The 26,446-nt window shown below is 50.0% G+C and overlaps 1 protein-coding gene and 1 long non-coding RNA gene across 3 annotated transcripts in view; one reads left to right on the top strand and one right to left on the bottom strand.

The window, feature by feature from the left end:
- The window catches only part of CELSR1 (cadherin EGF LAG seven-pass G-type receptor 1), a 152,729-nt gene that overhangs the window by 110,027 nt on the left and 16,256 nt on the right, over positions 1-26,446 (bottom strand). The window lies entirely within an intron of this gene.
- LOC140496592 (uncharacterized) lies at positions 68-11,535 on the top strand. The gene is made up of 2 exons (XR_011964321.1): positions 68-378; positions 10,307-11,535. It is a non-coding gene; the product is annotated as an uncharacterized lncRNA (long non-coding RNA).

Here is a 26,446-nt window from a genome sequence, read left to right as displayed (position 1 = left end):
ACCCAGCTGGGGTGAGAGGCCCCTGCCCAGCCCGAGCCTCCATTCAGACACACTTTAATAGTTTCGGAAACTGCAGAGTCTTCGGGAGAGGGCACCCAGGCCAGCCCTCCATTCCAAGACAGAAATGCTTCCAGCTGTCAAGGATTCAGTTAAAGTCAATCTAACAGGCCCCCTGCTCTGTGGCCAGTGTTAGAATAGGGGGTACCAAGAGGAATGGTGGCAGTCTCTGCCCTCAAGGAGACTGTCATACGCAAGTAAGGAGAGAGAGAGGGACAGAGATGGTCAGAGAGAGAGAGAGCATTAACAGCTGGGCGACTCATGTTGGACCACCATGGGAACTGTGCTGAGCTCAGGGATCTATGAGAAAGAGGCAAAGAGGTAAGGCACAGAGGAGGGGAGGGGAAGGGAGGGATATGAGAGGAGGAGGGGGAGGGGGGAGGGGGGAGGAGGAGGTGAGGGGCAGGGGTTGGGCAGGGAGAGAATGCTGCGGCTGAGTAGAGAACTGGAGGTCAGAAGCTCCTTCCCATATCTGCTATATATATAATCTATTCTCCCCATTTTACAGAGGAGGAGACTGAGGCAGCCCTAGGAAGGGAAGTGATTAGTCCAAGGTCACACACCAGGACTGCAGATGGTGGCATTCAGACCTAAGTGAGAGGAGCAACCTGTTCACCTTAGGAAAGCTCCCAGACAGCCCAGCTCAGGCCTCACTTGGATTCCAAGCAGGGTTCCCCCTCCCTCTGCTCCTGGGCACCTCACCTGACCCCAGGAACATTAGTGTTTTCATGGAACCAGCTATAGGGAAAGAGATAGGCTCCTTACAGAGGGGCTACCTTCTGCCTTTTCAAGAAAAAGACCTGAAATGAGAAAGCAGGCCCAACTTTACCCCACCTGGAAAGTCTGGGGTTCAAACATTTTTTTCCATCCTCCAGGGATGGAAAATTGGGGTTGACCTCATAGCATGAGTTGGAAAAGACGTCCAAGGTCAGTTAGACCAGCCTGTCCTTTAACACGGAGCTTGATTACAAGAGCCTTGATAAGCAGTCACCTGGCCTCTGCTTGAAGACATTCAGGGACGAGGAGCTTGCTACCTCATAAGAAAATTCATTTGGACAGCTGTAATCCTGACCAGGTTTCTTTTCCTGTAAAGGTTAGTCCATCTTGGGTCGGTAGGACAAGGCTGAATTTGGTCCTACCTTATCTGTGTGGGCAGTCCCCTGGGCCCCCCCTGCCTCATCTGTGTGTTAAGGCTCCTGCCCCCCATCTGTGTGGGCAGACCCCTGCCCCCCCTGCCACTCTCCTCTCCCCACCAGTGCAGTGACTCACCCCCTCCTCCCTCCCAATGCTCATTCTCAAAGTCAGGCCAGTTCAATCCAGGGTCTGGTAGCCTCCTTCCTGTTACCTGGGTCCTTTGTAGTAATCCTGATTCCCTCCCTCCAGTGCCCAGCACCCAGCTCACACTCCTACAGTCTCTCCATTGGTCCCTGCTGCAGGGAGCTCAGCCCCCATCACACTACTCTCCTGAGGAAGATCCTTCAAGGACTCCCTATTGCCTTTCAGATGAGATACCAGCTTCTTGGTCTGGACTTTCAGATCTTCTCAATCTGGCTCCGGACCACCCATCCAGGCTTATTTCTGAGATGTTTGTCCCCAGAGAAGGGAGGGGACTTGGCCAAGGTCACGTTGCTATCTGATAGCACAGCCTCTGTACAGGCCTCCACCTAGCATTGCCTGCATCTACTAGACAATCTGCATTTTCTGTACATGCTGGGGCCTCATTAAGCTAATTACTCATCTGTAAAAGCTGCATCAAATTAGGAACCTACAAAAGTGTTTCATTTCTAATTCTGGTGTGGGGCTTAAGGGATTACCACATTCAAACGCCTGATGTATCCGGGAGCATACTTTTCCCATCTCCTGCCATGGTCCCACCACTCAGCTTCTGACAGCCTTCCCCCAGGAGTCTCTGCGTGGGCACCCATCCAAGACAAAGAAACCCTAGTGGTTTTTCCACCATAAATATTTGAGGTGTCGAACCCGCCCTGCAGACCAGTCCTCTTCACATAAATGTACTTCTCTTCATTTGTGTACTATGGATGACTATGGGAGCAAAGCATTTCCATACTTGCTGGTGGGACGATGATGCAGGAATCCGTGGTGGTCTGACCATGTCTACCCTGCTCAAGTCTTCCGGGGCTCCCAAAGGCCACCAGGGGGGAAATGGAGGTAGTATGGAGGGTGGACAGGTCACTGAATTTCAACTGCCATTTTCTTCCAAAGGTCTTGTGTGACCTTTGGAAAGTCCCTTTCCCATTTTGGGCCTCAGTTTCTCCAACTATAAGAAGGCAGCAAGGGAAAAACATCAGCTATAGAGTCAGAGGGAAGCTAGGGGTCGCCATGGTGCACAGAGTGCTGGACCTGGAGTCAGGAAAATTCATCTTCTTGAGTTCAAATCCAGCCTCAGACACCTAATAGCTCGGTGGTCCTGGGCAAGTTATTTAACCCCGTTTGCCTCAGTTTCCTCATCTGTCAAATGAGCTGGGGAAGGAAATGGCAAACCCCTCCAGTATCTCTTCCAAGAAAACCCCAAATGGGGTCACAGGGAGTCAGACACGACTGAAACAACTCAACAACACAAAGGAAAGAGGGATGCTGATGTGCACCAGTGAAGGGAGCCTCCCATGGTGGAATGATACTCTAGAGTTCCAGAGGGCTGAGGTAGTCAGACTGAGGGACAGGTGGGCTTTTCAGTGCTGCTATGCTGAGATTCAGAGCTCCTCATCCTCCATCTGGGTTGGGGACACAGGCCCCAGTGAAACTGGGAGCTGGTTAGGAGCCGGCGGTGATGCCAACCCAGTCACAGTTGCACAGTCAGAAAGAAACCAAGGTCTCCCTGGGACCCTGAGCTAATGGGATCCGAGCCAAAGGTTGCCTGGCACCTGCTCAGACAATGTCACAGACTCAGGCTGCTTCCCACCTTGGACTTTTCATATGTAGACACACAGGAGCCTCTACTCTATCAGGGTCTCTAGGGAGCCTGACCAAGTCTTGTCCCAGTGTGGCTGAGACCGCCCAACCTCCAGGTGTGCGCAAAGCAAATGTCACTGGGCCAGTCTGTCAGGTTTCCAATTTCATTATTGATATAAAGAGGAGTGGCCCATTCCACGGTGGAGGAAAGTGTGAAGGGGCTTAGAATATGGAGTCCAATTGCTGTTGGTTGCTGCCTATGCAGCAGGTCAGCAAGACAGGATTGTCCAATGTCAAGACTGGACTAGCCCTCAGAACAGAGACTGTCAGTACTAGAAAGGAACAGGAGATGGGGAAAGTCAGAGGTGGGAGGGAACTTAGAACAGGGAATGTAAGAGCTAGAGGGACCTGAGAACAGAGAAGGACAGAGCTAGAAGGGAGTTTAGAACATTATCATCCCCATTTCATAGATGAGGAAAATTTAGGTGAAGTCAGAGCCAGGAAGACTTCAAAGGTCCCTGCCAGGTCTGAAACTGTGTGTGTGTGTGTGTTGTGGGGTCAGGGGTGAAAATATATATGTGAATGTGTATGTGTGAGTGAGAGAGAGATAGAAGAAATTCTTCAGGAAGTCTTCCTCTTAAAAGAATAAGACCCTCCCTTCTTAATGAAGGTGGATAGGGAGTGGGGAAGGGAGAGAATGTGGAACTCAAAGCTTTAAAAACGAATGTTAAAAATTGTTTTTACCTGATACTAGGAAATAAGATATACAGGCAATGGGTTATAGAAATCTATCTTACCCTACAGGAAAATAGAAGGGAAGGGGATGAGGGGGTGGTGGCAGAAGGGAAGGCAGATTAGAGGAAAGCGTAATTAGAATACACACAGTCCTGAGGTGGAAGGAGGAGGAAGACAGGGAGAAAATTTGAAATTCAGAATTTTGTGGAAGTGAATGTTGAAAACTAAAAATAAATAAATTTAATTTTTAAAAAGATCAGGATCCTCTCTCTTCGCCATCACCAAGGGCCAGAGATCCCCAGCTGACTCTCTCCACTAGGTAGCCAGTGCTGGGACCTGCCCCATCTTTTCCTAATGAAGGTTCTCAGGCTGGAGGAGCTCCTACCCACAGACCCTGCCCAAGGCCAGGGTTCGCCTCCATCATCATCACGAAAGGAGGTGACTCTTGAACATCGGTTCCTTTAAGTTGTCCCAGGCAGCAGCTCCCCTCAAAGTTTTCTGCTGAGAACATGGGGCCTTTTAAAAAAAATACATAGTTATCTATCTTCAGCTGATGAATCAGAGGTGGATAGGGTGAACCTTCCTGGGGGCAGGGGGCAGTACCCAGAGCACAGGCCCTGGCACTGAGCAGGTCCTCAGTAAAAGTTTGTTGCTTGATTGGATGCCAGTCTGTGTTTTCATCCCTCCAGACAAAGCAAAATTAGTCACAGGAAGCAGAAAGGACATAGACTCTTTCATTCAGACCATGAAGAATATGGAGAGCAGGTAATTCCAGACATGCCCAGAAATCTCCCAACTCTCCCCACTAAGGAGGAGGTTCCCAATGGTTTGGTATTTCATGGGCTGAGTGAGCTCCATAGCTTGTAAGAGGCAGCCCAGCTCACAAAGTCATCCTTGGTCCTTCTCTCTGACAGTCAAATAGCTGCTGACCTCGAGGGTCAGTGTCCGGGCTCACTGCAAGTGAGCTGCCAAGATGCCAGCTCCTTACCTCCTTAATCCTATCGTCTTCCGCTCCCTAAAACATGGTGACCATACAGCCAACTACTCATCTACTTATCTAGCTGAAGAAAGAAGGGGAGAGAGGAAAGAGAAATGGGAGGAAAAAAGGAAAGTAGGGAAGGAAGGAGCGAAAGAAGAAAAGAAGGAAGGAGGAAGGGACGGGAGGAAAATAAAAATGAGATAAGAAGGCAGGCAATCAGGTAGATGTCTCTGGAAGGCTGTGTATTCCAGGCTTTCCCAGTACATATAGAGGGTTGAACTAGACCTCTAGGGTCTCTGCCAGCTCTAGAGGGAGGGTTCTGGGACCCAGCTTAGCCTGGTTCCACCCAAGGGGACCTCTGGTCCTGGTCCAGGCTGGGTGATTATTGACAGGTAGGGCCTATTCTCTCCCCTGTCTTCTTAGGACAAGGCCAAAGAAAAGAGGCTCTCTGCTCTGCTCTGCCAATGGGCCCAGCAGGTGGGTCACAATGGTGGATAGGGGTAGGCATGGGGGCCCTGGGGCAGGAGTCCCAAATCACCTGTACTGACCACCTCCATTTCTCTAGTACTTTAAGATTTGCCAGGCTCGGGGCGGAGCCAAGATGGCGGAGTGAAAGCAACGACTCACCTAAGCTCCTGGAAAAACTCCTCTGGATATCTCTGGGGGGAGAGTCTGACCAGACTTTGGAGGTGTAGAATCCAGTGGGAGACGGACTTTGACGGATTCGGAGCCCAGGCTGGACTGGAGGGTCCACGGGAGGGATCTGTTCTGAGGGGGTAAGACCCCGGCGCACAGCGCAGCGCGGTTGGCGCGGCAGGGAGGAGGGGACCCGAGGGGCCCGAGAGTGGCGGGCGAGACCAGCGGAGCAGGAGATAAGCCAGGCCGAGCCAACGATATCAGCGCAACAGCCCTTGAAATCTTCAGCCTAAAGACGGGACTTCAGTGGGTCACTACTTGAACATCCAGGAGCTGGGATGCCGGAGTGATCAGTAAGTGCTCTCCCCTCCCCTCCGATGACCGTGAGGGAACCATAAAATTCTTCCCCAGATTAATCCTGGATCAGTGGGAACAGCAGAAGGGGGCGGGTGGTCTCATAACACCAGAGGCTGGAAAAGTGGCAAAGGGGGATTCTTCCTACGGTGGCGGAGGCTATCTGGAGGGACAGACGACCCAGGGCAGAGAAAATTCGCACTGAGACCCAAGCAAGCCTCAGCCCGGGAGACGAGCCCCAGGAGGGGCAGGAACACGCATTAGCCTCTAGGCGTGCCCCAGCCCTCCAGGAGAAAAGGGAAGACAATAGGGAAGCTGGGATCACCATCCCCGGACCTTGCCTTTGCCTCAGGCCAGCTGAGGAGATATCCTGAGACCAGACCACCCCTCCCACACACCTATCAAGCTAACCCCAGGGTTGATCTGGGAAACAAAAAACAAAAGCCTGCTTTTAGCCTAGACAAACATCAACTCAACTTAAAAGATCTGTATCTTCTGACTGAAAGAACCAAAAGCTACAACACTCAGCCAACATCATGAATCGGAAAAAGCAGACGAAAACTGAAAAAACCATAGAATCTTTCTATGGGGATAAGGACCAAAACACAAACACCAAAGAAGAGCTGAGACTGTACTTCCATCTGAAACCTCAGATGGGACTATGAATTTCTCGCAAGCACAACTAGATTACCTGGAACGTCTGAAGAAGGATATAAAAGAAAAACTGGCCAATGATTTTAAAACTATAAAAAAAGAATTCACTGATGAGAACATCACTCTGAAAAAGAAAATTGAAGAAATGGAAAAGGAAGTTCAAAAATTAACTGGAGAGAATAATTCCCTAAAAGGAAGAGTTAATCAAACGGAAAAGGAAACTCAAAACCTAATAGGGAAAATTGATCAGATGGAAAAGGAAACCCAAAACCTAACTGGGAAAATTGGTCAAATGGAAAAAGAAGTACAAAAATTAAATGGAGAAAATAGCTCCTTAAAGGGAAAAATTGGTCAGATGGAAAAGGAGATGTGAAAGCTAACTGAAGAAAACAATACGATCAAGATTAGAATTGGGCAAGTAGAAACTAATGACTCAATGAGGCAACAAGAATCAGTCAAACAAAATCTAAAGAATGAAAAGATAGAAGAAAATGTAAAATATTTAATTGGAAAAACAACTGACCTGGAAAATAGATCCAGGAGAGAAAATCTAAGAATTATTGGCCTGCCAGAAACCCATGATGAAGAAAAGAGTCTGGACAATATCTTCCAGGAAATCATCAAGGAAAACTGCCCAGAAGTACTAGACTCAGAGGGCAAAATAGTCATCGAAAGAATCCACCGTTCCCCACCGGAAAGGGATCCCAAACTCAAAACCCCAAGAAATATAGTTGCCAAATTCCAGAGCTATCAAGTGAAGGAGAAAATACTACAAGCAGCCAGAAAGAAACAATTTAAATATCAAGGTCACACAGTCAGGATCACACAGGACCTTGCAGCTTCTACATTAAAAGATCGAAAGAATTGGAACCCAATATTCCATAAGGCAAAGGAGTTGGGACTCCAACCAAGGATCAACTACCCAGATTTGCCAGGCTCTCTCCTCACAATCACAAAAAGTAACGAGTGCAAGTATTGTTATCCCATTTTACAAATGAGGAAACTGAGGCCCTAGGCAGTTGACTGGCTAGTTAAGGATCACTGAGCATCTCCCTAGTCAACATCCCACCCTTTATCTCTTCAGCTGACCATCTCTTAAATCCAAGGGAAGGCTCTTAGTTTGGGGGGAGGGGGTGATGCAGCCTATCCTCCCCTCCCCACCAAATTAGGCTTCAAGGAGCTTCCCTGGCTGGTCCACGGGGTGCTGGTCACAAGCCCCAAGGGGTTTCCCTCCGCCATCTCTTTCCCACTTCCAGGATTCAGGCCAGGGACAAAGGCCAGAAAGGAAGGACAAAGGTGGCAAGGGTGATTTGAGAGGCTTAAAAGGGAAAAGGGCGAGGAGAAAGGGAAGAAGGTGTAAAGCAGCATGCATTGTGCAATCCCTGGGCCTCAGGCGCTTCCCAATCTACAAAGAGCTTAACAGAAAAGTCTCCTGAAAGCCCCCACATCCTTGTGGTGAGAAGGAGGGCAAACATTACCGAGTCCATTTTATAGAAGAGGAAACTGAGGTCAGGAATGGGGAAAGTGACCGGCTGAGGGCCAGGGGGGTTTGGCACTTGGACATAAACTTCCATCTCTCTAGAGTCCAAGTGTAGGGCTTTCTCCAGTCACAATGTAACCAGAGGCTTTGGACTCCAAATAAAAAGGGGCCTGAGAGAATTTGGGCAAAGCAACATAAACTGAAGTAGGGAGAACTGAGAGCAAAGGAACATCAGAGGATGAAGAGATGGGAGACCGCAGAGTCAGTGGGAGCAGAGGTCAAGGAGGCCAGCAGATCAGAGACCCGGGATCTTAGGGGATCAGAGACCCGGGATCTCAGGAGATCAGAGACCTGGGATCTTAGCGGATCTTGGACCCCCTCTGGGGTCTGGGGTCCAAGAGACAAGAGACCTGGGATTCCAGGGAATGGGAGATCAGAGATCTGGAAGAGTTCTGGCTATTCCCCAAGGCTGGATGGAAGCCAAGGTAGTTAGTTGCCTGTCAGTGACTGGACATGATTATTTTTTTAAATGTGTTTTGCTTCCAACGCTCACTGTAAAGACTCATGACATCACTTCAGTTCTGACTTGGACAACCTGTACAGTGAAGGAGAGTCCCACACTGCATAGATGCAGAGGGACTTGGTCTAACATCCCATCTTTCCTTTGGGTCCATTTTCAGTCAAAGAAAAGGCAGAAACATCCCTTGAAGGTGTTTTCAAGGCTTTCCCCAGCAGGATGGGCCAAAGGCTGGTCAGGCCCAGCCCAGCAGTGCTCAAGCCAATTAACTTTTCCCTGGAGGTCTCCTGATAAGGGATCGACAGGACTGAATCAACATTAACTTTCCACCCAGTGCCATAAAATGCAAGGACTATTCCTGGAAGGCTGTCAGCCTGGCTCAGAACTCCTAGGCTCTCAGCCTGGGAGCAAACTGGCTTCAGGAAAGGAGCTGTCTACCCCAGCATGGGAGAGCCAGGCAGTTCAGGGAGCCCAAGTGGCCAGAAAGCCACCAACCATCACTTAGCCGTGACCTGACCCGTGTCTAGGACCCTGTTCCCTAGCCCATGCCAACTCAAAACTTATTTTCCAGCTTATAGAGAATAAGGGAACCTTAACGTTTTGTCTTAGAGGTTCAGGAGCTGGATTTCTGTGCCCTCCCCCCTGATGACTTCAGCCCCTTACTGTCCAGTTCTTTCATTCACTAGGCATTTTGGAGCTCACCATGTACCACCGCTCATATGCTACTGGCCAGTGTCTGATGGGTCTAGAATAGGCCTGGTTGTTCTAAACTAAATCAGTGCCTCCCAGCCTGTCACCCAGGCTTGGTCCCCCCATTTCATCACAACTCCCCCATCCATTATTTGTCCAGTTCCATAGATTCTCCCTCCTAACATCTCTCAATTCTGTCCCCTGTGGAGACTATTCTGGACAAGGAAAAAGCCCTGGGGCTGAGGTCACATCCTAGATGGATTGACCCCTTAGGAATCATGAGAACCAGAGGAAATCGAAGGTTCCTCCCAGATCAAGCTACATTCCTGTTCATTCCACTAGCCTAGTTCCAGGCTCTCTTCACCCTTCATGTGAAAAATACAATGGTCTCCTCTTTGACCTTCCTGCCTCCAGCCTCTCGACATGCCTGCCTAGATCCTCTCCCCTAACATGCCCAGTTCTGACAACCTCACAGCCCTCCTCAAAATGCTCCTGGCTCCCCATTGCCCATAAGGAGGAATCAGTCCTTGCCTCTGCCTGGCACTTGTGGCACTCCACCATCTGGTCCCTCACCAAGACTTTTCCCCTCCCTGGGCCTCAGTTTCCTTCTCTGTAAAGGTTGCCTGGGCTTCTTCCCCAGGCTACTCTTCAAGCACTCATTCTAACTTCCAGGCATTTGTCCCCACTCCCTGCCCCCGGCTAGATGGTGGAACTGCTGCTTCTCCTTGGCATCCACCTCCTCCAGGAAGTCTTCCCCTGCTCCCTGTGTGGCTCTTCAAGTCTTCCAGTGACTTTGGAAGTAGAACCTTCTGCTTACTTCCATCACCCTCCCAGTCACTGAGTCTTGGGTCTCAGTGCACTTGCCAAAGGATCACAGGTAGTGAGCTGACTGGCAGCTCACGAGTCCCAGAATGAAGCCACCTCACTTTACAGGGGGGGAAAGGAAGGCCCAAGGTCACACTGGGGCCGTCAGAGGTGGGACTTAAACCTGGGGTGCTTCCCACCTAAGACAACTCATCTTTTTGCATATTTAGCCTCTCCTTGAAATGCAGAGGGTCTCTACCTAAGCATCCATTAGGCACTCACTGCACATGGTATTTGAGTAGGAGATCCTCATGGGCAGGGGGCCATCCCATTTTCCTTTTCTGGTTCTCCAAAGTCAGACCCAGGCCTCTGTCCCATGGTTGGTGCCCAGTAAGTTGGCACCAACTTTAGCATGGTACTAAAAGGAATTCTTTTCTCTCTCTCTCTCTCTCTCATCCCTTCCTCCATCTAACCCTCCTGGACATCAAAGGTCAAAAGTCAGGAAAACTCGTCCAGACCAACAACAACTGGAATCAGTGGAATTCAATGTAAACTGTGCAGGAGCAGGTGGGCATGATCCAGCTGATCTCTGCAGCCCCGAGCTGGAGACAGGGAACAAAGAGTTCACCTTCACCCTCACTCCCTTCCCTTCCTTCCCAAGTCTCACTTTCATTTAGAAGCCAAGGAAACAGCTATAAAACTTCAGGGCTGTGGACTGCCTACTGGTCTGGGAGCTGGGCACCTGGGAGCTGGACAGGAATGTGACTGTTCTCCCAGACCTCCAGCAGTAAAGGGTCCTGAGCCTTGGGAAATGAGTCGTTGTTCCCCCCCCAAAAAATGCTGCCATGGACTTCAACGGCCACCAACCCCCTATAAAATATAACAAGCCTGAGCTTCTCCAGCCCCTCTGCCTCCTGAAGAGAAGACCCCTCTCAGCCTTCCACCTTTCCTGTAATGACTGAGCCTCATCAGGAGCTCATAAGGAGATGAATTGGCTGCCTCCCTCCTCGAATAGATTTGCAGCTTTGGCAAATGAGCTCCACGCATCAGCCTATGTTTGTGTCAGGAACAGGGAACAGCTCACCCCAAGAGCTTCCTATAGATGGCTCAAAGTTGGACTTTGGGGCTCATCCTCCCTACCGCAGGACCCAGGGGACCAAAAGCACCAAAACTTTGGCTGATTCTGCTCCTATGACCTGCCCAGACCACTTGGATTCCTTCTTCTGTAATGCATAGGACTCATACATTTCTCATCAATAAACTGTGAAAAGATTCCTTGCCTGTACTGACATTCTTGTTCCAAGGTCCTTCCCAGTTCTGACACTCCAAGTTCTCTGGTCCATTCCAGTGCTGACACTTTGGGTTCCAAGGTCCTTCCCAGTTCTGACACTCCAAGTTCTCTGGTCCATTCCAGTGCTGACACTTTGGGTTCCAAGGTCCTTCCCAGTTCTGACACTCCAAGTTCTCTGGTCCATTCCAGTGCTGACACTTTGGGTTCCAAGGTCCTTCCCAGTTCTGAAATCTATGTTCTACTTATTATTATTTTTCAACTTTTAAACATTTTTTATTTAAAGTTTGGACTTCCAAAGTCTGTCCTTCCCTCCCACCCCGAGATGGCAAACAGTTTACTATAAGTTATCCATGTGCAATTATGTAAAATTTTTCCACAATTAGTCATTTTGTACAAGAAGACTCAAATAAAAGGGAGTTGTGTTCTAAAGATCCTTTCAGCTCTGACATCCTCTGTTCTATTGTCCAGTGTTTTCTTTGTTCTAGAACCAGATTGCTGAGTTCAGACTTGAGTTCTAATCCTAGCTCTGTGTGACCTTGAGGAAGTCATTCCAGCAGAAGAAAGCAGTCAGAGTGGATGGCATCTGAACTCTTTTCTGTCTCAAACATTTTGCATCTGTGACTTTTCTAAACTTTGAAGTTAGCCCGGAGTCAGACGCCTCCACAGCCCACACACTGATATTGTCCATTCTTGACCCAGATTGGCAGGGAGGCATAAATGGGACCTTGGAAAGGGGGTGGTCAGTCAAAATACCCTGGAGCAGACCTGGTCTCCATCACTGGCCACAGTGGGTTACAAAGACGGAAGGAAACAGCATCTTCCCTTGGAGTGCCGACAGTATCCCCAGGAGAAACAACTTGCACCCAGAAAAATAAAGACAAAGTGATGGAAGAGAAGGGGGCAGGGAGGGAGCCCCTGAGTTAAGTCTTGAAAGTTATGAGAGATTCTAAGAGGGAAAAACAAGGAGGAAGAGCATTCTGGGTGTGTGGGGTGGGGTGCACTGCTTGTGCAAGGGCATGGAGGCAGAGAAACAGGATTAGAAGTACAGGCAATGGCAAATAGATGAGTTTGGAGTGTGTAGGGGAGGATGATGAGAAGTCAGTCTGGAAAGAGAGGTCAGAGCCAGATTCAAAAGGGTTTTAAAAGTCAAATGGTGGTGTCTGACTTTGAGCCCAGTGACTTGACCAGGGTCACTCAGCTTCTAAGTCTCAGGAATGGATTTGAACTCAGCACTCCTGAGTCTTTTTGATGCCAAGTCCAGCACTTTCCCCATGTACCAAGATTCCTCTTTGACAAGACAGGCTCCTTCCACAATCCACATGCTGCTCCTCTGCTACATCTGTCTCGTGATAGCTTCACGGGGAAAGAAAGAGAAAAGATGATTTTGGCCATGACGCTCTCAGAGAACCTCAGGTGGCTCTTTCTTTTCTGCATGCTTACCATATGATCCATTCCAGAATTTGGCAAAGGATTGACTTTTCCTGAGTCTTGCAATGACCAGAAATTGACCTTTCCCCTTTCTAGAAATCAGGCCATTCCTTGTCTACCCATCCCCAGTCTTCAGCTATCTCCCTGTGCTTCCGAGATTCCTGGTGAGGTTTCCCCACTCCCAGATGCAAGGTCTTTTGGGGTCTCTGGCATGGACTCTGAGCTTTGAAACAATCGTTCAGTGACTCAGATGGCTCAGCTGGAGCTGAAGATGGGACCACAGTCCGGTGGTGCTGCTTCCTGCCCGTGTGACCTTGGACAACTCATTTTCCCTTTGGATCTCCATCTCTGCTTCTAGAGAAGGAGAAGTGTGGAGTGGATGACCTGGGAGGGTCCTTCTGGCTTTCAATCTTATGATCCTCTGGGAGGTGCCAGATGTGGGAGACTTCTCCTCTGCCCTGCTTCCTCCCCAATTCCCACATGGGAATAACACAGGAGCTGAGTCATTCTGCTTTTCCTCTTTTATCCCTTAACATTACACCATCTGCCCCCAAGCAAAGGGCAGCCGCTCCTTTCACATCCTTGTTCTGAACCCTTGAAAACAAAAGCCCTCCTGGTTTTGGCTCAGCCTCGGCTCAGCCCAGACTGTGCCCTCCCTGACCCTTTTCACTCAGGTGGGTGCTCCTTGGCCACAGTCTTAGTGATAGGCCAAGCTCCAGCTGTCCCATCTGCCTCTCCTCTCTTCTCCTGTCGCCTTCACCCTGCCTTCCCTCCCCCTCTCTCCTCCCCCAGGCTTCTGTCTGTCCCTCCTTCCCTTTGTTATTGTTGTGTGTATGTTATTTTATTCTGTGTCAGGGCCGGCTGCCGATCCCCAATTTCTGATCTTGGTGCCAGACTACTTTAGCCAAAGCTCCACTCAGGTGAGTCAGTCTTGAGTCAACAAAGGTGTCAGATCCTCTGAGCCTCAATAGAAATTATAGCCCTGGCCCCTGGAAACCCAGCATTTTCCCGCCTGCAGCATTAAGAAAACAGTTTCCTGATTCTCACTAAAAGCCTGGGCTCAGCCCTCTCTGCAGATCTGAGATTAGGAATGGGCTGCGAGGGACCTCGAATGCAGGCATCTCAGAGCCAGGCACATTCCAGAACCAGGCAAGAGCTTTCTATACCTCCCAATGGGGGCTGCTGAAAGCCCCTGGGAGATAAAACCCCAGTCCACTCTGCTGAAGAGATAGGGTGTGCTTTTCCAAGACAAGCTGATGTCATCTTCTCTGCATCCCCAGCACCAAATCCAGGGCTTTGGGACCCACAACAAGCACTTAAGAGTTTGTAGGATGAACACCACATGCCACATTTTCACCATTATGGTTCTAGATGAGCTACTATGAGCTCCAGGTTGGGAGCCAGGACCACTGAGTTCAAATCCTTGCTCCTTTTCAACCTTGAGAAAGTCACTTTCCCTCTGAGCCTAAATGTCTCTGACACCAGGATACCTGAAAGGACGATGAGACTGGGTGCCATTGTCTGGGCCACAGTTTGCTCCTCTGTCAAATAAGGCATCATAAAGATTAATCTCCAAGCCTCCTTCTGGCTTCTCATGTTTGGGTCTGGGGCTCTGGGGAAACTCTAGGCCTCTCCACCTCCTTCCATGCAAGGACTCTTTTACTCTTTCTACATTTCTTTGTCCATTGACAAAAAGATTGACTACAAAGAAAAAATGAGCATCGCCAGGACCAAAAAAGGTCCTTTCCAAAGGTGGCCCAAGAGGAAGGGAAGAGGGTAAGAGCCCAGGTGAAGCCAGAGGAGGAGGCCAGGCCTCCTCCTGACTGACAGCCCCAGTAGCAGACGAGATGGCTTGCTTGTCATCTGAGAAGAGAGTAAATCATGGCCCAGGCACTTGGGAAAGAATTCCACGGGCCATAAATTAAAAGTAAAATGCTTCAGGCCTCCAAGAAGGCCTCAGAGTCCCTGTCATTATGTGCATTATATGGGTCCAGATGAAGGAGACATTATCAGGCCTGGAATCGGCCTGACAGGCCACTTGCTCCTCTTGTTTTACAGAGGAGGAAAAAAGCCCAAGGAAAGGACAAGGTGTGCCCCGAGCTCACAAGGGAGTCAGTGTTCCTGGCCCCCAACCTTTCCACTCTACCGTTCACCTCCAATAAGGGGCTTCCACATTCAGCGAATGCTCTGTGGAGGACTGGAGGGACATCTGAAGAGAGGGAGGTGACACTGAGGCCAAGGGAATAAGGAGGCACAGCTCCAGGGGCTCAGATGGGAAAGATGGGGAAGGACCAGTCAATGCCCCAATTTACCTGCCTTTGGCTGGGCTCTGGCAAACTCTGAAGGGGAGATAGGGCTCCAGAAAGACTCTGGTCGGGCCACGAGCTAGAGATGTCACAGACACACACTTAGGAAAAGGGAAAACCCCTGGGGAGGTCCAAGAGGCACGGCCTGAGGAGCAAGCAGGAGGCTCCTTTGTTCTACAAGACTAGACTCAACCCAGAAGGAAGAGGTGCCCAGACAGACCTTGGCCCAGACAGAGCCCCCCACTGCTGCCCCCAGAGACGAGGACCTATCAGGACCTGCCGAGTTGACCAGGATGGACTGTGGGGCTGAGGCATCAGAACCAGCCTGGCTGAGTGCAGGAAGGCTCCTGGGCGCCAGAGTGACTGGCCCTCAATGGTTGAATCTTCATGCCTCCTGCATCTATCTTGTCAGGGAGGGAGACAGGGGATCATGGAGGAGGACTGAAATACACCCTTCCAAATATGGCCAATGTGGTGGCGTTTTTGCTTTAACATATTTCTTTGTTATAACATAGGATTCTTCTTCAGGAGTAGGCTTATTAGTAAGAGTCAGTGAAGTTAAACACAAAAGACGTCAATAAAATATGATTAGGCTGATGCTAAGGCAGGGCGGGGCTCCGAGCAGCAAAGGGTGAAAGGAGGATCCTTAGAGTTGACATCATGAACCTTTGACACAGTTAACAAGTCCCCTCGGAGCCCAGCAAGGGCAGGGGTGCTCTGGACATTGCGGGTGTTTGCTAGCTTTGCCCTTCCCATCGTCAGAGGGGGGAACACCACCCACCGGAGGCTTGGGAAGGTGAGAGGATGTGCTTAAGACTGAGGAGATCAGGGCAGGTGGACTTCTTGGAGGAAGCTGGGTTTGACCAGTGGGGAATAGGGGGGAGCTCCAGTGTGAAAGACACCCCTGCCATAGCTGCCACATGAGGTAGCAGCTGTCCTCCTGAGAGCATTATCTACAAAACTGGAGGCCTCTAAGCTACTGTCAAGGCTCTAGCCTGGAAACAACAGCCCTCAAGTAAATACTAGGGAAGTGGGAAGTCAGTGTTCAAGGAGGAGCCAGGGTAGGGCGGGAGAAGAGTCCAGGGAGAAGAAGTTAAACCAGCCCTGCTCTGCCTGCCCCCCTCCTATCCCTGGGGACCCCTGGATCCAGGCGGAACAGAATCAGCATCCCTGCCAACAAATCAACACCTCCATCGCAAGGGCCCCTTCCTTTGAAAAGGCCCCACAAAGGTGCATCCCTCTGCCGCCCACTTCACTGCGGGAATGTCTCCGGCTCCGTTTCCATCACTATGACAACCCCTTTCTCCTGCCAACCCTTTTCCAGCCTAGACAGCTCGGGCTTGAGAAAGGGCATGTGATGGGGGGCTGCCAAAGCATGACTGATGAGGGGAGGGGTGAGGAGGCTGCCATGCTGGCTCTGAGGGCAACTGGGAAACAGGCAGGCATCTTGGCAAGTGCCAAACCTGAAAAGATGGAAGAAGGAGGCAGGGGAGAAAGCCAGGGCTCATCCTGGCCCCTCCTGGGGTATAAGGGCCAACAAAGACAAGAGCATAGGGGGTGGGGTTAAGGAGAGGGTGGGGGAGAGGGGATGGAGATGGATGACACAAAGGAGAGAAGGGGGAGTCAGGGTGAGCATGGTGGGGAGGGTCTCTTCACTCTGGAGCCACCAGCTCATCCAGTGCTCAGATCTCACCAAATTACTCAAACTAGTAATTCCTCTGCCTTTCATTCAAGCCCATATATCTACAGCTGGAAGACACCTTGGAGAGCAGAATCTAGAATGTCAGAATCAGAAGGGGACTTAGAACAGGGGATGTCAGAGGTGGGAAGGAGCTCAGAACAGGGGCTTTCAGAGGTGGGAGGGAGTTCAGAACAGGGGATGTCAGAGGTGGGAGGGAGCTCAGAATAGGGATGTCAGGACCAGGAGGGACCTAGAGATCATTTGATCTGACTCCCTTCTTTTATAGACTCAGAGAGAGGGGAAGTAGCTGCTGATCGAGGACCTCTACAAAACCACGGAGCGTTCTTCATCAGCATTTTAATCTGGCTAACGCATCGCAGGGCTGAGCTAAACAGAACCAGTATCTGGTACCCACCCAGTCAGTCAGAAGAAAGCTAGGCCCAGACTTCCAGACTTGGCCCTTTTCTCTGATCCCAAGGAGCCTGAAGAACAGGTCTGGTTTTCAGCTGTCGGGAAGGAACGTATTATTTACCTGCACAGTTTTGTGCCAGGGAGCACAAAAGGCCATTCTGCCCCCCTACTCCCACCCCACTAGCTGTACAATGGAGTCACAATGCACCTGATTTCTTATTAACATCCACCCAGCGTTCTAGCATTTCCTTGTCTCAAGGCGAGGAGGCCAAGGTACAGATTAGACGTAGGCTTTATGAACACTTTATTTGAAATACCTTACAAAAGAGGGATTCTTTCCATTTTACAGATAAAGTAATGAAGACACAGAAAAGGACTGTCCCTTGTCTCTTGTCATGGAGGCAGGACTCATAAGACAGCAGGCAAAGATCATTCTTCCTTCCCATCTCCAAGCCCTGAAAATGCCTTCCTGCCCCCAATCACTGTGCCTTTCACTTATTTAAGCTTGCCTAGTTCCCTGGCCCAGACCTGGGGCTCTGTACACTGGGGAACATAATAATGCATATGGAATAAATGAACTCCATTCTGTCTTCAAGAGAGGGAAGTGTGTATGACCAGATGCTCTGGTCTCCTCCCCTGCCCTCTAGAGTGCCGGGGCATTTATTTATAGGAAGCTGGAGAGGTGATGGATGTGGCTCTACCAGGATGACCTAGGACTGACCCCTGTGACAGCTGAGGGCACCAGGAGCTCTGGGTGTGGGCAGGGAAATGATCCCACCAGCCCTGGAGAAACTGGCTCTTTGAGCCAGAGCAGGTGAGGGGCTGAGGGGGGCAGGGAGAACAACTTTACATAACCCAGAATGTCAGACCTGGCCAGACCCAAGGAAAACAGAAGTTCTGGGAAGGGCAGTGATTGGCCCAGTGCAATAGAGCATTCTCTAGAATGCTCAACTTTCTCATTTGTAAAATGAAGATAATACATTATCTGTTCCTCCCCCCACAGAAAATAATGCTTTGGAAACCTTGAATTATCTGAGAAATGGAATCAGGGACCACATAAAGTATCCAGCACCTCCCCCCATTTTACAGATGAACAAACTGAGGCCAAGAAGCGGGAAGGACTCAGCCAAGGTCAGCCTGGTAGTAAACACCATACTCTATACTCCATGATCCATACGCTCCCCCACAGGGCAGGTTGTCTCTCTGACAACAAGCCACGCACATGTGTTATGTGCCAACTGCATGTTGTTCTGGACTCCATTCTGGATCACTGTTCTAGACTCTGGGCAGGAGAGGGGGCAGACTGTCAAGCTACACAGGTGCCATTAATGATGATGAAAAGAATGTTTCTAAATTACAGTGACTTCTCTGAACTATTCATTTAATTTGGAGACCTTAGGGCAACCTCACTGAGCTTCCTATGGCCTGGGCACGACCAGGTGGGACCCTGCAAGGTGACTCCCATCCCCTGAGCCTGTTTCCTTTTCTGTAAAACAAAGATAATCAATTTTGCACTCATGCCAATTACTGCAAAGTGTTTGACTGGTATTAAATCACTGGAGCATCCCAAGAGTCCTGGGAAATGCCAGTGATTCAGCTGTCAAAAGGAGAAACTGAGGCTCAGGGAAGAACTGAGACTTTCATAAGGTCAGGATGAGGTCTGAACAAAAGTCTCAGTCCCAGGTCTGCTCCACCCTCTTACCCACTGGGAAGGGAAACAGCCTGGGAGGCCTTCAGGAACAAGGTCTCTCCTAATCATTGTGCCCTCAGGCTTCTCAGCTCCAGAGACTCTGGGTTAGAGAGTCCTGGGTCAAAGCTATCCCTGGCTGCCCTGGTTTAGTGGCTGGTGTTCTGAGGACCCTGAGCAGGGTGGAAAGAGCTACTCTGGGAGACAGAAGAAACAGCCTATGTCAGCGGTGCATTCTCGGTGGGCTCCCTGGCTTTCTTGTCATAAATATTACTGCTTCTCAAATGGAAAGTGCACAGGTTTATGGGAGGCATGGTCTCCCTTTTGATCTGACTGCACCTGGAAGAAGCCTCTTAGTACTAAGAAGACAGAGACAGAGAGACAGACAGAGACAGAGACGGAGAGAGACACAGGGAGAGACAGATGGAGAGATAAAGAGGAAGAGAGACAGGCAGACAGAAAGAGAGAGAGACACACAGAGAGAGGCAGAGACGGAGAGAGACAGAGACAGAGACAGACAGAGACAAAGACGGACACAGAGAGAGAGCACTGAAAAGGGTCCAGCTCAGCTGGAGAGTGAGCTATCAGCATTGAGGATGAACAATGCCTCACACAGACACTCAGACACTGGATCCCTGGCATTGAGACCTAGATAATCAGATTCTCTCAGCTCAAAGCAGGCAGAAGTCTTTCATCTCGGCAGAGCCTGTAACCAATGTTATGTATGGGCTGCTCTCAGGAGCTCTGGAGTGCAGAGATGGCCTCAGAGGTGGAATTGGGCTCTGAAGAAGGGGGCCTCTGCACAGAGTCATCTGAAACTCCAGACACCCCAGCGGCTGCTCAGGACGAGGAGGATCTCTGCAGAAGGAAACGTCGTCTTTAAAGACAAAAGCCACGACCACCATTTTGAGTCACCCACCTCAATCTTCACCACAGGCAAGTCCCTGCAGGCAAAGTCCTCAGGCTTCCAGGGGTTTCTCCCAGAAATTCCAGCCCCCACATGTCTACACTGCCAGACCCCACCCTCCCCCTATCCCTGACGACCGCCACTGCTGGATGCTTTGGAATATCTCAAAGCATCACTTAAGATTTCTTTCAATTCCTGCATTCTGGAGACCTTTGAACCTTCTTAGGAGGCCAGGTTAGATAACCGAAGATAGCCCATGTGTGTGTCTATTATTTAGTTACCTAGGCTGGTGAAAGCCAGGGCTGCTTCAGTCCTACAGTGGATGTGAAGGGGGAAGATAAGGTGTCTAGAATAATGAACCAGCAACTGATCCTCCTGAAAGGCTTTAAGCCTTATGAAGTGCTTGAGATGGATGATTTCATTGGATGAGCGTGATAAGAAAGCCATAGATGATCCCACTAAAAAGGGTCATAAGAAAAGGCTGTATAGTGCAGTAGCTAGGGAGCTTGCCTCCACTTTGACCTCTAACCTGTCCTGGCTGTAGGGCTCTGGGTGAGTCACATGACCTCTGTGCCCTCAGTCTCCCCCCACCCCCAACATGGTTGTAAACTGCAGAGAAGGTGCCAATCTGAATGGGTGAAGGGGTTTTCTCCTTGGGAGTCCCCTAAACCACTGAAATCAGAGGTTTCATTTAGAAAGAAAAAACAGTTGTGCAACACTTTTACAGTATTATCTCATTTGATCTAGACAAGAATCCTGTGAGGAAGATACTCTTATTATCCCCAGACAAAAAATAAAGAAGCTGAAACTCAGAAACTTTAAGTAGCTTGACCAAGGTCCAGGACAGGATTTGAACCTGGTTCCCCAGACTCCAAGTCCTGGTTCTTTCTACCATACCTGCTGCTGTACATCCTTAGCACTACTGACTGAGACACTGCAAGGATCAAAGACCAGGGCTCGAGACAAGATCAACACACAAAGTAAGAGAGGGGCCTTTTTCTGCCCACCCTGGCCCTATTTCTCTTCCCTTCTCTCCTGCCTGTCCTTTGCCTTTCGCCCTGAGCGCAGAGAACACACAGTGATGAGAAGCTGAAAAGGAGAAGCCCCTGGAAGAGGGCAGCCCCAGTGCTGTGAACACCCTGTCTGGGGCCTCCAGAAGAGAAGGTATCCGGGCTGGAAGACTCTTCTGAACAGATGCAGAGGGAAGCAAGTAGCATCAGGAACACAATGTACATGATGATGGCAATAGGAGAAGTGGAAAGATCCACAAGGAGCAAAATCCAGGTGACTCTTGTGAAGTGGCCTCAAAGATGTGAGGAAGCAACGCCCAGAGAGCTGCCCTGGAGCTCACAGCTAGTCCAGGTTTGCGCTGCTTCATCCGCCCAGCCGGGGGCTGCCACCAAGATCCTCCACCTCCGAGATCCTGGAAAGGGCCTTGAAGTTAGGCAAGCCTGGGTTCAAATGCTGTCTCCGACACTTGCTAGCTGTGTGACCCTGGGCAAGTCACTTTGTCTCAGCCTCTGTTTCCTCATTCATCAAACGAGAACAATAACGCCACCTACCTCCTAGCACTGTCATGAGGATTAAATGAGACGACGTGTGCAACACACTGTAACCCTTAGAGGTCTATGGAAATACTACTATTGTGCCTTTCGTTTACTGGTTATTTACAGTCATGAGTATGATGAGCACATTGTGGGACCATCCCCTAAAGAGGACATGATCCCTGAGGACAAAAATATTCACAGCAGGCTTTGTGATAACCCAAAGCTAGACACAAGCGGCTCCGCGTGACTGGGCCAGGATCTATTACCAAATACAGCAGCTATGAGGAACCTAGAGCAGCTGGAAGTCTCTCGTGAAACAGAAACAGGTGAACAATGGACATGGAGACAGTGACGACAGGAAACTCCCCCTGACCCACCGCTGCCACCCCAACGAAAGACCTCGACACAGCCAGGCCACTACCTCAGTCGCTGCCCCCAAAGCCAGGCTCAAGAACCCAGCCGTCTTCACAAAGTGGAAAGGGACTCCACTCAGGACACTTCGCCCACCAGCTTTTGGGGGGGGGGGTACCCTGTAGTCCGTGCTGCTTGGGCAGCGGCCAGAGCAAATGTAGCAATGAAAAGAAATAAACAGGGAATATGAGGGCGGGAGATTAAATGATCTTTATTGCTCCTTCCAGCTCAAAAACTTAGGATTCTGTGACCTGAAAGCCAGAGGGGGTCAAGAGCTCCTCCTTCCCAGATACCACCGGGATGTCTCTTGGGCAATCTCCCAGTCACACGTGGCACCAGCAGCGCATCTGGAGGGGCCTTAAACTGGACACAACCCCCAGGACTGGAGTTAGTAGGGCCCCTGCAAGTTTGCGATGAGCCTCACCAAGCCTCATGGCTCCACATAGAAGGCGGATGCTTGACTAATATAGCCTTCCACGTCTCTCGGACCAATCGGAACCCAAGATCCCACGGCCCTGGGGCTTCTCACTGCTCATCATCAGTCTCTGCCAGTCCCCAAGAGAGGCTTACACTGGCCTGCATGTACAAAAACCCAGCTTCTGTTCCTTGTGCCCTTGGCTGCAGTAATCCCCCCGACCTTTGCCATGACCTCCTAGACAAATGGTGAAGGCTATGTCATTTTCTTCCCCTCGAACTTTGCCTGGACCTGTCCTTTGTACTCCCCCAACTCTCTGTCCTAATCACAGTTTTAGGGTATTTGTCCTGGTCCTCACTAGACTCTAATCACCCTGAGAGTCAAGGGCAGGGCCTTGACTTTCCCTATCTTTGTATGTCCCCCAGCGCCAAGCACAGGCCCCTGGGCACAGTCACTGCTTAATAATCAATAAGTATTTATTTAGTCAGTGTCAAGCTTATGCTCGGTACTGAGGATAAAAAAGATAATCTCTAGCCTCCACTAAATTGAATTATTGGATTCTCTTTTCCTTTAAAATAACTCCCCCCAAATCAAAGCTGGCTTGGAGATTAATAGATAAACCAAATTCATATTCTCTTCCCCACTCCCCCCACTCAAAAGCCTCAGGAGCCAAATGCTACATTAAGCTGCCAAAGCTACACATACTTCCCACCTCCAATCAGCTCAGGGTTAGAGCTTCAGACTTGAGGGAAGCTGATTTCTTGCCACTAAAACACTAAAGTTGAAATCTTCTGGTCTGGGAGAGAATTGCTTAAATTTAAAAAGGCAGTCAGGGTGTTGTAGAGGCCAAGGGACAGGAGCCTTGGGCTTCCATCTTACCTTGGACACATGAGAATGGCATAGTTAGGGTGACCCTCTTCCACTCACTGAACCTCTACTGAAAACTGGGAGAGGGGGATTCTTGCCCTGTTGTGCCTGGGCTGAAGAGCTAATGATTATTACCCAAAGACTGACTTCCCAGAAAGTCTGTCATGGGTTTCTGTAGCTGGGCAACTTCCCTCCCTCCCTCCTCAGATTTCTCCCAGTTCTCTGTCCAGGCCCATCCTGTGAGTCTCTCACTCTCACCATTTGAACTATAAGTTCTTGAGTCTATAAAAATGCAAAGGGACATCTGCCTTTTAACTCAGAATCCTCAGGACGGAGTTCACTTCATGGGGCACGTATTTAATAAATTAAGTTTACATTATCATCCATCTAAAAATATTTATTTTATCTCTCCTGGGCTTCCTCAAGATAGGGAACTCCCAGTAAGACAAGTCCTTCTAGCAACGCAGGCCAGTGACCTCTCTGCCCTCTCTAAGTAGAGACTGAATAATTGAGGCATGTTGAAGATCCTAGCTTAGGGCAGGCACTGGGTTAGAGGAAAAGGCTATCTGCCTCGAGATGTTGCGATCAACTTAACAGCTGATGTTTATGTAGATTTTTATTTTTTAAAAAAAGTGACAAATTATTCCCCCAATAGCAGTACTGGGAGGTGAGGGGCATGTGTTCGGAGCCCCATTGTATGGATGGGGGGGCCCTCTGTGGGGGACTTATGGGTGGTCATGGGCCTGCATCACTGGGGACAGATAGGCATGGATGGTCTGCAATCTGTGTCTTTGGAAGGAATATTCCCATTGAGGAAATCCTAATTCCCATGGAGCATTTGAGTATGGAAGAAGAAACAAATCTCCAGAAGTGTCATGGCTGCCGTGGTCAACCGGCCAATAAGGGCTGGGGCACAGGGAGATCTGAGCCTCTGTGCCTGTGTGACAGGTGGCTGGAGCCAGCAATGAATGAATGAATGAATCAATGAACGAATGGATAGATGGACGGACGGATGGACGAACGGACGAACAAATGTATGAATGAATGAATGAAAGTATTTGTCCAGCACAGGGCTAAGGAAGGCTGCCTGCAGGTCCTGTCTTTGCCACTTATTTACTGGCTATGTAACCTTGGGACAAGTCATGTCATTTCTTGTGCCACCGGTCACTCTTTAAGATGGCAGAGAGACCCCCCTCCCACCTCCGTGAGCCTCCAAAAAGACCCAAAGAGAGGTGAAGATTTAATAAATTGGATAATAACAAGATGCCAGCAGGTCAGGTAATCACTTGGTGCTTCCTAGGTGGCTGTTAATCCCCTAAAGCCGACCTGACTCAGACCAGCCCCCACTGCTTGACACTAGCCCAAGAGGCAGGGCCAAGGGCCAAGACTCTTCCAGACCGCTCAGGGCCCACCATCTGCCCCCTCCCTGCCCCCCAGTCAGCCCAGGAACCATCTCCTGATGGAGCTCAGAGCACCCTGAGCCAAGGGAGAACTCCAGGGCAGGGAGCTCTGTCCTCAGGGGCAGAGAGGAAAATAGGACTGGCTTTGGAATAACAGTTCTAGGTTTGAATCTCAGCTCTAACACTGATTACCCTAACGACCTTGGGCAAGTGGCTGCCTGCTCGGAGCGGCTGTTTCCTGCTCTGTGGTGAGAGGCTGAAGTGGGTGTTCTGTGAGGCCCCTCCCAACTCTGACATCCCCTGTTCTAAGGCCCCTCCTAGCTCTGTCAGCACTTCAATGTTTTAAACTTCTTCCCTTCTCTGAAAGCTTCTGTTCTAGGCTCCCTCCAGTCTTAGTAATTATGATTCTATCTCCTCCAAAGCCTGCCCCATCAGCCCATGTAGGGCCCAGCAAACCCTCGCCCTTCCTGACTCACAGAGGCTTCTCCCATTCAGGCAGGATAAGAACAATATTGGGGAAAGGACATCCCAAGGTGCAGGCAGCGACCCACAGGAACTGCATGTCCAGGACCTCAGTGAGGCAGCCAAACCGGGGATTTCCAGATAAGGAAGTAGAGTCCTACTCTCCAGATCTTAACAGCTCCTCTTTATCCCTTTCTCTTTCCCGCTTACAAGATCTTACTCACACCTGGGTAAGTCTCCAGGTGAGTCCTGGGAGGCTCAGCTTCAGCAGGAGTAACTGGGGAGGGGGATGGGGTGTCTTAGCCAGATGAGCCTTCTTAGGGAAGCTAAGAACTTCATTTAGATGGAGAGATTATTTAAGGCCTGTGTGAAGTCAGCCAAAGCCAGCTCTGAGTGCCAGCAAAGTGAGGCTTCCAGACTAGTCAGTGCTCAATGGCAGTACACAGTCTCTCAGTCAGTCAGCTTACTACGTGCTAGGCTAAGTCCTGAGGACAAAGGGAGAAGAGTCCAATAGTCCCTGCCCCCAAGATGTTCACATTCTAATGGGGGGGGGGGGGGAGAGACAGAGAAAAACAGAGAGACAGACAGGGGAGAGGAAGAGGGAGACAGAGAGAGGGAGAGAGGTGGGGGAAGAAAGAGGCAGACAGTGGGAGAGAGACAGAAAGGGGGAGAGGAGGGAAGAGGGGGGAGGTAGAGAGACAGAGAGTGGAGAAGAGACAGAGACAGGGGAGAGGATGAGGGAGACAGAGAGAGGAAAGACAGAGACTCATCCATTTCCCCATCCGTATATTGCAGAGGCTGGGCTAAATGATCTCTAAGCTTCCTGCCAGCTCTGAATCCTACAATCTGGGATCCGTACCTGCCTTTACTCTAAGGACACGCCTCTTGATATTTCAGTATAATCTGCTCCATTTTAATTGAATTTCCTTCCTTCTTCAGGCTTCACACCTATGGGCCTCAATTTCCCCATTTGTTACAGTGGGAAGGATCCTGTATTTGAAGTCTGAGGATGTGGGTAATAATCCCAACCTTGACACTTGCACCCTTTGTGCCTCTCTGGGCCTCAGTTTCCTAGCCCATAAAAGGAGAAGTCTGGCCTAGAGGGCCACTAGGGGCCCCTTCCAGACCTAAGTCTATGAACCTGAGACTCATCCAAAGTCACCAGCTCCCCCACAGTCAACCTGGGACTTGGCCTCAGGTCCTCCTGATTCCCATGATGAGCACACACTGGCTACTTCACTTATTCTGGTCACAGTTCAGCACAGACAGACACAATGAAATCCCAGGTAAGTTGAGAAGAGGATGACCAATCACCCCTAGGAGATGAGGAAGAACTCCCTTGGGATGCTGAGCCTGAAAGTTTTCCCTCCCTCCCTTCCTCAGGGACTTCTTTCCACTGACACTGGGCATATCACATAGGTCCCCCTGTCCACTAAACTGTGAGTCTCCTGAGGGCAGGGGTAGTTAGGCCCTTCTTTGAACCCTCAGCACTCAGGACGGTTCCTGGCTCACAGTTAGTAATGCTTGTTGTCTGGCTGGCTGATTTTTATGGGACTGATGGAAGAAACAGTCTTCCTTTCCCAAAGATCACAGATGCACACGTGCACACACACACACACACACACACACACACACACACACACACACATAGACAACCACCCCCACTACACCCCTGACCCATAACACCACTGAGTTGAATAGAAAGGAAGTCCCTGTAATAACCTCCAGGATTTTCCATCCTCTCTCCAATGATAACTAGGGGAAACATTCATTTATGCCTTAGGACTTTCCATGGCCACATGAAAGGGCTGAGCTGG

The sequence above is a fragment of the Notamacropus eugenii genome, chromosome 3, assembly GCF_028372415.1.
Source record: "Notamacropus eugenii isolate mMacEug1 chromosome 3, mMacEug1.pri_v2, whole genome shotgun sequence".
Taxonomy (NCBI): domain Eukaryota; kingdom Metazoa; phylum Chordata; class Mammalia; order Diprotodontia; family Macropodidae; genus Notamacropus; species Notamacropus eugenii.
This window is presented reverse-complemented; position numbering and strand designations above follow the sequence as displayed.